At 37.5% G+C, this 13,916-nt stretch overlaps 1 pseudogene; it reads left to right on the top strand.

The window, feature by feature from the left end:
• The first annotated feature begins 11,636 nt into the window (after positions 1 to 11,636).
• Positions 11,637 to 11,774, top strand: LOC145263419 (U2 spliceosomal RNA; annotated as a pseudogene).
• The last annotated feature ends 2,142 nt before the right edge of the window (positions 11,775 to 13,916 follow it).

Raw genomic sequence — 13,916 nt, 5'->3', positions numbered from 1 at the left:
GAAAGATAATATACAAAGAGAAAAAGTGAAAAGTATATATATATATATATATATATATATATATATATATATATATGTTTCGCAAATTATGTTTTAAGAACTTTCGACTGCCAATACAATGAATTTAATTAAATTTTAGTCTGATTTCTATTATAAATATTTTAGAAATCCTACTTTGTATGACTTCTTATTCTTTATTAGAATTTAAATACGAAATCTTGGAAATACGGCTACAACTTTTCTCAAAATCAAATATGGCGAAAAAAGACGGCTTCCTCACGTGTACTTTTTTTTTGGTGTGCGTGTGGGGGGTGGGTGAAGAGATGTCTATAAACATTACAATGAATGTTGTTTTTTTTACGTTCATGCTTTTGTAGATTAAATATTACTATTTCCTTTTATCTACATTTTTTTTTCGGCAAATCTTTTCATTCCATATAAAAACAAAACTTTTCAACTGTGTTTTAAGATACATCCATTTGTTTCTGACGAGTTGTTTAATGGGCTACCGCTATTCAACGTAACACGTGTAAGATGCACTTCATAAAAGTGAATAAAATACATGTTTTGGTTTTGAAATGATATTTAACGATCTCTCTCTCTCTCTCTCTCTCTCTCTATATATATATATATATATATATATATGCACACACACACTTTTATTTGTTAAACATTAATATGTCGTCACACATACCCATGAATGTGTAGCGACATATTAATGCTTATGTAAAAGCAAATAAAAGTGTATCTTGCCCTACTTTAGTATTGAGCACCTTTGTATGAACCTCGTTAAACTTCATTGGTTACTTTACCCCTGGAAAATAATAATCTGGAATATATATATATATATATATATATATATATATATATATATATATATATATATATATATATATATATAGCGAGGAGAGGGTAAATTAGTGGTCCTAGCTGGGAACAAGGGTACTCAGAGGTCATCTAGTTCGTTCCCGCGTAATGTCAGGTTAGTAAATACGTACGGAAGAGAAAAGGAATGGTTTGTCTCTTTTGCCAACATTCAATCTGTATAATTTATCATTAACAACAAGTGCCCGTTTCCACTTAAGTGATCTTCATCACAAGAAAAACTAACTAAATAAAATAAAATAAAAATTAGGTATGCAACGTTTTCATCTCAAATGACAGCGGCAACATTAAACCGGATTCGAGGCGCATCAGTTTTCCCGTTGTAAATCTTAAACTCTCGCTGCCAACCAATACCATAAAGCAACGTTCGCAGACGATTTCTCGTGTAATCAAGCCACGGAACCAAAAGTCTTCTTAACTCGATCGGTCTCCTCCTCCTCCTCTGGAAAATAATCCGCAAGCGCCAGCTTTTCGCCTTTTTTTTTTCTCTCGATATCACTAGCACCGGAATTCGAGAAGCTGTTTGAGATTACTTATAAGAGAGAGAAGAGAGAGAAAATAGAAAGGAAAGAGAGAGTAGAGGAGAGAGGAGGAGAGAGAAAGGAGAGAGAGAATAGAGAGAGGAGAGAGAGAATAAAGAGAGGAGAGAATAGAGAGAGAAGAGAGGAGAGAATAGAGAGAGAAGAGAGGAGAGAATAGAGAGAGAAGAGAGGAGAGAATAGAGAGAGAAGAGAGGAGAGAATAGAGAGAGAAGAGAGGAGAGAGGAGGAGAGAGAAAAGAGAGAGAAAGGAGAAAGAGAAAGGAGAGAGAGAGAATAGAGAGAGGAGAGAGAGAGGGGAGAGAGAGAGAGGAGAGAGAGAATGGAGAGAGAGGAAAGAGATGAAGGAAAGAGAGAGAGAAGGGAAAGAGAGAAAAAAAGAGAGAAAGAGAGGAAAAAGAGAGAAAGAGAGGAAAGAGAGAGAAAGAGAGAGAAAGCGAGGAAAGAGAGAGAAAGAGAGGAAAGAGAGAGAGAGAGAGGAAAGAGAGAGAGAGAGAGGGGAAAGCGAGAAAGAGGGGAAAGCGAGAAAGAGAGGAAAGCGAGAAAGAGGAGAGAGAGAGGAGAGAGAGAGAAAAAAAGAGAGAAGGAAATGGAGATAGAGAGAAGAAAAAAATGACTGAAAAAAAGTTTTTGCGCCCCCCCCATTATTGCACGAATATCGAGCATAGAATCAAATGGGATAGAAAACTAAAACCGACGCACATACTTAAATTCAAACAAAGTATATTTTCCCAAAAAAACAGTGCAGACTACATTGTTCAAAGTATCTTTCTTCCCCCTCTTCCACCACCACCACCACCACAGATATTTTGTAACGTTACGTTGCGTTACAAACAAACAAAGGAAATAAAATAAAAATTCGGATCGGCATTTCTCTTTATTTAAAAGGTTTTTGACGTTACTCTCCCGTCTCGACACATTTAAGAAGTCTCTCGCTGTCACATGTTCATCTGAGTCGCGTTTCTCTTTCTTCCGACCGCAAGCTCGCTACAGCCGGCCTAATCTCGTCTTCGAGTTTACACATCTATTTTCTTCGACGCGCACTTTGTTTCCCCCAACCACGTGGTGCACTTTTCTTTTTCCCCCTTTTCTTCTCGCGCCCACTTCCTAATTTGTATATGCACTTTTTCGGCTGCTGCTGCTGCTAATCTCTTCACAAACCAGCAATCTTTCACTGCTGCTGCTATTTTCCCACGCCGTCATATACACTATATTACAACTTTACGTTTCGGCCTTCCTCAGATGTAATAGCTCATTTACATGCGAAAACACTATATATTAACGCTATATCATCATGGAAGAAAGTAACAAAAGTAAAATGCTGACATGATGTTGCTAGTCTCAGTCAGCGAGAAATTGGTGGTGAGAGGCTGTTGCGATAACGCAAATTTATTTGCAAATGCTATCGAAGGAGGTGGAGAGTGCTGGACGTCTGGGGAGACTTGTTGTCACTCAGTTTCCAGGGAACACCACAGGTTTTTCAATCAGGTCTTTGATGACTTGTGTGAAAGATCCATGTGAGCCAATAATAATAATAATAATAATAATAATAATAATAATAATAATAATAAACACTGAAAATTATATATTTTATTTTATTTTTGGTATTTTTGAGACGAGGCTTTATAATTTGTGTATTCATTTTTTTTTTTTTTTTTTTTTTTGCGCAGTGGATATAGGTGTTCAGTCTCTACGGTTCCAGGTGAACATTGTGTGATGATAACGGTTTCAATCCTACCCAAAGCAGGCCAGAGGATTAGTTGGTCAAAACATGATGAGATAACAACAACTACGGAAGACAGTAATTACTGGAGATACAGTTACAAAAGTCAACATTCCTATCCCGTCAGGATTAACCACCTAAAGAAGCCCAGAGGATGAGTTGGCCGAAAAGTGGTGAAACAACAACTACAAAAATGAGGATAACAGACTGCAAAAATAAATAAATAGATCGATAAATAAAATGAAATAAATAAATAAATACTGTGAAAATTAGACTTTAAAATGGCTACATAAAAAATTATTTGCTTAAGGATGGATTGGTGCGGGTCGTGTGTTTGGCGTCGGCGGAAATCTGTGCTATCCTAGTACCTTTGTTGACTTATCTTTTGAAAGTGTCGTCTATTGCACTTGACGCATAAATCTTTCAAACAAACAACAGGATTAAAGGTGTTCTTTCGTATCAGATTAGATATTATCGTTAATAGGAGGAGGAGGAAAGAAAATAAGACACGCTACACGCACGTGCTACTTTCCGGTGCGGACCTGAAAACAGACAAGACAAAAATCGATGAATGAAAGAGTAAACAGAAAATACACAGCAATGACGAGGAGAATCGTAGTGGTAGTGGTAGTAGTGGTAGCATAGGTTGGTTGGTTGTTTTTGTTTTACAGTATACCAACCCCTTTCAGGTTATTTAATGCCGAATCCAAAGATTCGGAAGAATTTTTTTTTAATAGAATATATTTGTTGTTTTCAAGTCTGTTTCTATTCAACCCATAGTTGGGACCCTAACAGGTACTACCACTTCGGGTCAGAGTGGACCTGGGAGCAATGGCGATTAAAGGGTGGCTCCACACTCCCCAAAGCCCGCAAGCTGGGGCCTCACCACTGGATTTAGTTTATAGTCATATCCAGGACCATTAGTAGTATATAACATTATCTTTACCCTTTATGACCTGCTTGAACTAATTCGTTCAGTCATAAATAAATGAATATAACGGCATAAATAAAGTGGGAATTGATTCAAACACGCCTTGTACGTATTAGTTAAGTATCTGGGTAGATGCCAGATACCTTCAGATTGCAACTGTCCATTGCTTACATTCCGTACGCCGCTATCCGTCTCAAAGAGTGGAGGATTTCGTTTGTCGTCAGATAATTCGCAAAATTCTTTTTTTAACAAATAATAATGATAATGTTGTTTATCAAATTCCATCCGTGTTTGTTTACAATATCACATCAGCTGATATTTGGGCATCACGATGAATGATCCGAAAATTAATTTCTGATTAATGTTTAGTCTTAAAATACGCAAATGAAGAAATGATTTGCGGCGATTTTAAATGGTATCACTTCTTTTATCGTAAATCAAACTCATTAATAAGAAAAAATTAAAATAAAATAGTGAAGTACACCCGGGATTGAACGGGGGATCATTTGATCTGTAGTCGAATGCTCTACCATATATATCCAGATTCCAACAAATTATTTTTTTTTTTTAAGAAGAAATGATTTGCTGAGATGTTATGGCCGGTGTAACGTAAAATATTTCCTATGTAAAAATTCTTTCTTTTTTTAAATCTATATAAAAAAAATGACTATTTTTAAGATCGGACTTTTTTCGATTTTCGATATCGGATGAATTTCCATACAAAACATATCTCAGGACACTATACAAATATAAATTAACTTTGTGTGAAATTTGCAAAATATAAGCTCAGCCGTTTTGGAACCTATGAGGAACTCTCTCTCTCTCTCTCTCTCTCTTGCGCACACACACACACACACACACAGAGGAAGAGTGGTTTTATACAAGAGTGGAGATAATCTGGCAGCAAATGGAAATAGCTAACACGATTGAAGCAGGGGTTCAAGGATTATCTCTTTAGACAAAACGCACTAGAAATGCATGTTTCAAAATACCGGAGGCAATGACGTCATGCAAGCGAAGAGAGAAACAAGATGACTTTTGAAAGTATCTGGAAGCAAGACAGGCAACATGCTTCTGATAATGTAAAGAGAGTCTAAGTGAATGTTTGCTTGAGACTCTGCCCGTGTCTCGACAATCTTAAGACAAAGTTAGAAAACAAGCAAGTCAAAAAGTTATCAAAATTAGATATTACTCTCTCCTCTCATAACCAACATTTCTCTAAATAAAACCTTTGAAAACTAACAAGTCTCCATCGTGTTTCCATGCATAAGTAGAATAGTCTTTAGTTAAACAGAAGATCAACAACACAAAGGGGGGTCATGGAAAAGCGACGATCGGTGAAGTAAGACCAGCAACTGTGCAACGTTTGTGTAGAAAGACTTTGTTTTGTTGATTTGCCTCTTAATCAATTACATAAAAGAAAGTGTACGAACTGTTTTGTTTAATGTTTGTGTAACATTAAACATGTTACACAATAAATACAGCTACATACCTAGAAAACGGTGCGGTTAATCCTGACATAGATAGGACAAGAGGGAGAAAGTAGGAACCTTAATGATACTAGCTTAAACAGAATTGAGGAAGAGAGAATCTAAGTAAATACCAAGGTATTCTGTACGACATAAGATAAATAGGAGATACACAGCAACGACAAAGAGGATGGTAGTAATCTAACAAAAATTATCTTAACGGATTTTCTAAGTCAGACCTGAACAGCAATCCATCTGGCATATCGATACTTGTTTTAGACAAGCCTATTCTTCACCTCTCACTTTCGACTATACTATTGGTAAAAAATATATTTATTACAATTCGTTTTTTTTTTCAGGAAATATTTAATCCAGCTTACAAAACTATTACAATGGAGACATTTTTCTTTGCTCACTTAAACAGAATAAAAGGGAATTTGAAGTATTCGGCTTACTGTCTTCATCTTGCATATTATTCTCACAGTGTTTGGGTTGATGTGACCTTGAACCACCGGTGCATCATTTAAAATTCGGGAATCTGTACAGAATTTAAAACTGGGCCCTTTAACCCATGGAGGTAGATTGTTCTCGTTCAATCAACCATGATTAGGTAGAAGTCTTAATTATATTCTTAGTTTGAGGATGAGGACAAATTTGACAAAGCGTAGAAAGTGGACGTTGGGTTTGACGTTTGGCAGCTTCATAATTCTCACTTCCCTTCTTTTAGTTCTCACATTGCATAAGCGAGGTTTCTGACAAAGGGAGGAGAAATGCGGTTTTCCGGGTCAGAATCTGTCCATCTAATGTTTATTGTTGGTTAAGTAGTATTTTTGTTTGGTTTTTAGCTCTTTACATCAATTGGCTTTATGCATTGTATGTAGCGATTTCCATAAAAGAAAAATAGAAAACGATCGCGATCAGGTTGAAGATCCCTTTAAACCACGTGAAACGGTTAGGAGAATGGAATGGGCTCGGGAATTAGTCGACATTTATGCCAAACAACCCCAAAGGTTGACGGGATGAGGGAGAGAATTAGATCAAATAGTAAAACTAGTTTTTAGGACAGGCCTCTCGGACGATGTATTCGTGGGCGCACAACAAGTGTCTGGTGTCGTAACGATAGACTTGAGTAAAATGATCACAAGTAAAAGATACCGAGAACTCCGAACAATTATGGCACTTACACAACGTGCAACAGACTCTCACTCAAAAATAGAAAAAAATGTGATCATGGAGAGGACATCAAATTAAGACAATCATAATGCATAGAAATCTAATGTAAGTTACTGTTTTTTTTTTTTTTTCAAAACTTTTTTTCGCCTTAAACAAGGCATAGTTCCGCCTAGAACCGATAGGGCTACTATTTGGGATCGTGCCTAACGGATTATGGGGAGTTGAGCAACAATATGCCTGTTCATATTACATTTAAACTTCAGTAGGTTAGTACAGTCGGAAGCAACAAACAGGGAGTTATAAAGTCAGTTTAGCAATTCGATTGAAGAAACATAATTAGTTATGCATCATATCTTTCCAGAAAAAAAAAAAAAAAAAAAACAGAACAATAATTAAATGTCTGCAGCCATTTAATTTTTCTATATAAAGTATTTGAGCTTGTGGAGCGTCTCAGCCTCACTCGAGGAGCCTCAGGGCTCCCCTGCTCTAACCCAAGCACATTCATTCATTCAATGTGCTTTATTTACAAACACGCGCTTCTGCATAAGTACGGCTGAAAAGTTTCAAACAAAAAAAAAAAGAAAGAAAGAAAGAAACGCGTAAATCTAAATAAGCAGTAAATCTCAGCTGCAAATATTTTTATTTGTTTCTTTTATTTATGTTTTAAAATGTTTTGAAAAAAAAATTTTTTTGGCACGACATCCAAGCAAAATGTGGGAAATAAGATAATCCCAAGTTTTATCTCCATCGCTCCCTCTCTTCAACTTAACTGAAAGGTATTAAAGTCTTAAAAAAAAAAGGAAAAAAAGAAGATTACTAACGCAACTGACAACTGATTTTTCACAGGCAAACAAACGAAATCCGTGTTCAACATTCGTTTTAGTACGTCTACAAAATAAGAACGGACTTTATCGTCAAATCAGTTGTAATGACTAATCTTCTATCTTCTATATATATAAAAGGCAAAATGTGTGTTTGTGTATGTCCCGCAAAAAACTTTCCACACAGGCGACGGATTTTCGCCAGATCCGCATCATTTTGAAGCTCGAAACTTTGGACGACAAATATCGAAAAATTGGCTAGAAACATTAATCCCTTCAGCCTCAACAGGTCGCTTTTCTACAGGGAGGGGTAGCAAAACAATCCTTCTTTCTTTCCTTCCAGTCCGTAAAAAAATCCAATCATTTGAAGCCCTTAGCGTCGCTCTGCGACTTTTCGTTTCAGAAGAGAGTTTGAAAAAAAATGGAGACAAACAGACAGAACTAGTGAGTTTTACAAATGAGATTTTAATTTTATCATTTCTCTCCATGCAACGCGTGTCCTCAACTCTCACTGGTCAGGTTTCACTTCCATACATCATCACATGACAACACTCTTCTGGAAGAAGTTACCCGAACTTATTCCATCCATTCCGAATTCTTACATCATACAAGTACTTGATCCACCCTGTGTTCCAATTGTAACGCCTCCGGTGCAGCTCAGCTCAGGTGCATAGGCTCGTGATTGAAGTGCACCTGTAGCCGATACATGTGGCGCTACGTTACCCGTGGTTTCGTCTAGTGGTCGAATTCGTCTTCGGGTCGTCGTCGGCTTCCTTACGGTTCTGCTTTCAAATCAGCTTCCAACTGTCATCTGGGCTATCGGAGAAATACACTGCACCCACAACGGCGTTCCAATCAAAGAAAAGAAAGTCAAAATTTAATTGGTTAACACAGAATTGATTATTGTCTTTGACTTTACAATATATTAGTTACACACTGCCTAGTCATGCAACTTAGGGGGGTGGCAGTTTTGTTTCTTCTACCAAGTTCTCCGTTCTTCATCTACCGTCCGTCTACGGGCAGGGATCAGCGAAAAAGACACAAATTAGCTAAGTGTCTTGGTTTTATCAAATCAGTCGTTCCTCCTTCCACCTTTTTGGAGTTATTCGTTCTTCCTTTCCCTTCCTCTCTCTCTTCTTTTATCGTATCAATTTGTATTGCCTTTCCTTTTTCCTCTTTTGAATTTCCTCTCTCTGTTTCCCTAATTTCTACTCCTTCTCTCGGCTTTTATCTATACCAATTTTTAACCCTCATTGCCTGAGGTGTTACTTATCAATAATTTAGTCACCTCCAGGTCGACCGTGTCACTCCACAGGGTTTTAAAAAACAACCCCTTCGTTGTTAACAGATTTTTACCAGGCATTATCTCGAAACAAATTCGAGTTTGTCTTTCTCTGAAAGACCCCACCCCGGCCCTGATGTGATAAGCGACAACTATTTATTTCCATGAGTCAACCATTTCGGCTGGCGAGTCTGTATTGCCCTTTCTGACCCTAACTTCCTAAAGGTGTCGGCCAGTAAGACCGCATCCCCCCCCCACGTACCCCCTTTTTTTTTTTTTTTTACATAGGCATCACCACATTATCAAGGCCAAGAGGCCACTCAAGGATAAGGGTTAAAGAGTGTACAGTAGAAATTGGACAATATAGTAATCATTAGTAATGAAAATTTGGTAAATTTGATAACTTATATGGAACGGCTCATCAAGAACTTATTTACGTTAGACTTGAACACAACCATATTGTAGTCAGCCGGAAAGCAGGAAAACGGAAGACAATTCCACAGGCGTGCACTTCTAAGAAAGAAGCTTTGTTCATGGAATCTACGTTTAGGTTTAGGCACAGATAAAGAGTGGGAGGAATTATTGATAGTGTTTACAGCTAGACGAGTGTTTCAGGGGGGACCATAGATTGAAGCTCAGTCGAACACTTTCCATGAAAATAACGATACATCAGAGACAAACTCGCAACATCTCTTCTGTGAGATAGAGGCTGCAAGGAGGAGAAAAGGACATCTCCTACGAGGCTACGAAGTCTATTTTGAACTCTATCAAGGCAGGACAAGTCCTTTCTAGCAGCTCCTGCCCAGATGTGGCAACAGTATTCCATCCTTGGACGTACCTGGCTCTTATATAGACAGAGAATAGAATCAGCAGTGAGATATTTACCGGATCGATAGAAAGATCCCACCATTTTTCCAGCGGCCTTGGCAACAGATTTGATGTACGTGTTCCATTTAAGATCAGGAGTCGATAGAATCTTGTTTCTTTAATAATTTGAATTGTTGTTCTAACCTAAACCAGAAAACGACCCTGTATTGCTTTTTCTGCCCTCGAGAATCTCATTATCATTTTTATTTATTTATTTATTTATTTCCCATCGAAATATTCACTATTTCTTCTCTCATTGAAATATTTACTCTTTTCTGTGGACAGGAATCTCATAAATATCTGTTTTTCCTCACCCATCTCCTCTTCCTCTATTTGAAAAGCAAGATCATCTGGTGTCGCCAGGGATCTCGTCATACAATGGTATCATCAAAATTACATAACATCTCGACAATCTCAATCGCTTCACCATCCAAATATACTTTCTCCAAATCTGCCTTCTCATCCACCTCCATTGTTTTATACTCTTGCACACAAATTAGTTACTCATTCAACGTATCAATAATTCCACTGTGTTTCTTGTATATCCAACACTTAAGATAGCAACAAACAAAAACGTGTAATAAAAATAACATGCAATTGTGTTAATAGTATACGCGCAATGTTGTTATTACTTTTAAAAGGGACCAAACGTTATGAAGTGCCATCAATAAGTTTCCAGATTTTTTTTTTTTTTGTAAAGGCATTAAAAATTGTCATCAGTGCACGTCTGCATGCATGTATTTATATTTGCTGTGCCTTCAATAAATTTCCAGATTTTTTTTTGTCGCGTGCAAGTGACTAGGTCGGTCGGTCAGTAACACTTTTGTGCTTGGCCTTTTTGGTTAAGATCAAACGTCTTTTGTTAATAGATGCTGTTCTTAGCATTTTAAGCTTTTCTTGGCCTTTTGACCAAGATCAAAGTGTAGTATCTACGGGTGAAGATCAGATGTGATAGAAGAAGGCTGCATCGTGCGGCATTTGACAGAAGATGGATACATGTAGCAAGTCTGTGTGTACGAAGAGGAGCCAAATTTGAATACGTGTTCCCCACCTAGGTGTGGAACGCGCAGTTCTGTAAAGTAAAATTAAACAAGTAGCCTCTCAGCTAGCTGAGTGTGTGTTCCATCCCTCCCCGATTAGGAAGCCTCCAAGATCCCCATCCCCTCTTACCTGCAATTTTTGTTTTCACCCCTTCCTCTAAATTTTACCCATCTTGGAGAAAAAGAAATACAAACTAACCTCCATCCCTTACCCACAAAAATTTCTTTTCTCCATTCACCCCTATCTAGAGGGCATCCCCACCTAGAGACTGACCCGCAGAAGCGAGGTTCCTTTTACAAACCTAGTGGAACGGGCAGTCTATCAACTAGACGGGGTTGGGAGGGTCCTACTAATCACCTTTTGTTTTTTCTTCCCCCCCCCCGCCCTCGACACAAATGAATTATTGTACCATTTTATTGTTATCTTTTTTGTTTTTACACATCAATAAAAAATGTTTTAAAAATTGGGAGTTAAGTAGGACGTCCCCCAATATGAAAGGGTGAATGCGGTATTATGGTGAAAGAAGATACTAGCTGGGAGAAACTTTTGACTTTGTTTAGTTCTGGAGTGACAAGGATGACCAACGACCCCCACAATCCCCCCTTTTGAGTTGGCCATGTGCCTAAGTTTTTTGTTCATCGTTGATTTTGACTGTATTTTTTAACATGAATAAAAGATTTAATATCTCAAAGTGTAGTATCTGCTCCGGCAGATACTGCAAGCAAAGACCATATGTGGGGGCAACCCCACATATAAGACCTTGGTCAATGTAGGGGCAACCCTTCATACCAATTGTCACTATCCAGCTCCCCTACTCCCCTGGGAGTTGGTCCCCATTTCTCTTTCACTCCTCACATTAAAAATCGGCCTTGTGCCTAATTTGCTCGATGGGGGAGCAAATAAATACCCTTTTCTTGGCCTTTTGGCCAAGATCAAAGTGTAGTATCTGTACTTACTACATGCTGTGCTTATGTTTGTATCTTTGTGATATAAAGTGAGGGATCACTTTTCTGTATTAATTTAATGTAAAATGATCACCCACTTTACAACCAGTCAGTCTCAAAGCCATTCAAGTCATTCTCCAGATCATTCAAGTTGTTTTTGAAGGATTCCAGTTATCTTTTAAGTATTCAAGTCATTCTTAAGGTCATTAAAGTCATCCTTAAGTTCATTAAAGTCATTCTAAGTCGTTTACTTTTTGTTTATTTAAATCATTTCAACCGATTTTTCGGTCATTTTAGTTTATCTTTAAGAATTTCATGTCAATCCTACATTCACGCATTCATTCATTACATTAGGGCATGCGACTAATGGCTATCGGCCTTGTTTTGTGTAAAGGCATTAAAAATTGTCATCAGTGCACGTCCGTATGTATAAGTTTCAATAAGTTTCCAGATTTTTTCTTTTTTGTACAGATATTTAAAATAGTCATAGATTTGAAAATTCAGTATGTTATTGCTATACATCTTATGAGATGACTGACCAGTTTTTACGATTTTAGGTTCAAATGAACAGTTACAGCAGGAATTGGAATACACCCTACTAAAGCTTGATTGTCACAGCTGGTGAATTTCAAAAACGCAATCTAGACAGGAGGACATTTTAGAAAAACGATGTGCAATAAAATTCTGTTTTAAACCTAGAAAAAATGCCACAGAAACGTATGGAATGCCTCAGACTGCTTTTGGAACATCTTGCATACATAAGGCATCAGTTTTTGAGTGACATAAGATATTCAAGGAAGGCAGAGAGTCTGTAAGGGATGATGAAAGGTGTGGGAGGAGTCAGGAAGTCAGAACACCAGAGTTGATTGGCCAAATAAAGAATTTCATGGATAAGAACCGTCGTGTGTCTATAGAAACGATAAGTGCACAGTTTAATGTCAGTGTGGGAACTGTATATACAATTATTCACGGAAAACTGAAGATGCAGAAGATTAATGCAGTGTTTGTCCCAAGGATGCTCCATCCTTGTCACAAACTATTTGATGAAGACGGACATCAGGACAGTTTTTCATCCTCTCTATAGTCTAGATCTAGCTCTCTATGACTTCTCCACGCACAAGGAAAACCTTACAAGCTCTCGTTATGAGACATTTGAGGAGATGAAAGAGACTGTGATGTGAAAGACACTCGCACAAGAGGACTTCCAGAGGGCCTTCCAGAAGTTGTTGGAATGGTACAAGTCTATTGCAGACGGAGGAGATTACTTTGAAGAGGACTAGAGCGTATACTATCAATAAAAGTGCGGATACAAAAAAAGTCTGGAAACTTATTGAAGGCATCTCATATGGAGAGACTAGCAAAGAAAATAAATCGCTGACACGAATGTTTTTAGGCGAAAGAAAAAAGTTATTTATTTTGCCCGGTTTCACACGCAATTTACAGCACTTTCTTTACTTTTCCTGCTTAGATAGCTGTAATTTTTTTTGACACACAGGTCGGCCGGCTCGCTTTCGAGACGGTAGGAGGAGGAGACTCGCGTGCTTGTAAGTGTATCTTCCAAATCGCAACACGTCTTTTCTTTCTTTTTTTTTTTTCTTTCGATCTCGATGTATATACATGCATTTCATTCCGTGACGTCACGTCCACGGGTTTAATACTGACGCAACATTAACACGGCACGTGGGTAATTATTTGCGTACTGACTTGGTTATTTAATGACGGAGCCAGCGATTAAGTTACATAGATTTCAACTCAGCTTACCCTATACGGTAGTCTGTGTTTGTATCCATTATGCCATGCATGTCTCCTTTCGCACTTTTGGCAAAGCGGAAAGAAACGGAACAACACTTGTGGTTAAAAACAAAAGATAAACAAAAGTTTCCTCCGTGTGTGAATAGGAATACTATCTATGTTTTATTTATTTTGTGCCAATGCTAAATTAAAAACGCAAAACAAAAGTAATTGATCTCTCCTCAGAGACGAACTTATGCATCGACCAATGTAATGATATACAATCTGAAAATCCTATTCCGTTTGTGTGTGTGTGTGTTTTTCGGAAGTTTCTAGTTTCGCTTTTTTATCTTTTTTTTCCGAGTGCTGTATATTGCTTATTATAGCATCTCTTCTTAAGAAATAAAGGTCATCTGCGGAAGGACACAACTAACGAAAATGCGTGAAAAAAAAATTACTTGAATTAAAATAAAAAAATAAAATAATACTCCAATAATGGACAACGAGCAC

The sequence above is a fragment of the Euprymna scolopes genome, chromosome 38 (assembly GCF_053919585.1).
Source record: "Euprymna scolopes isolate OS-2025 chromosome 38, ASM5391958v1, whole genome shotgun sequence".
Lineage (NCBI taxonomy): Eukaryota > Metazoa > Mollusca > Cephalopoda > Sepiida > Sepiolidae > Euprymna > Euprymna scolopes.
Note: the sequence above shows the minus strand (reverse complement) of the source record. Positions and strands in the feature narration are given on the sequence as shown.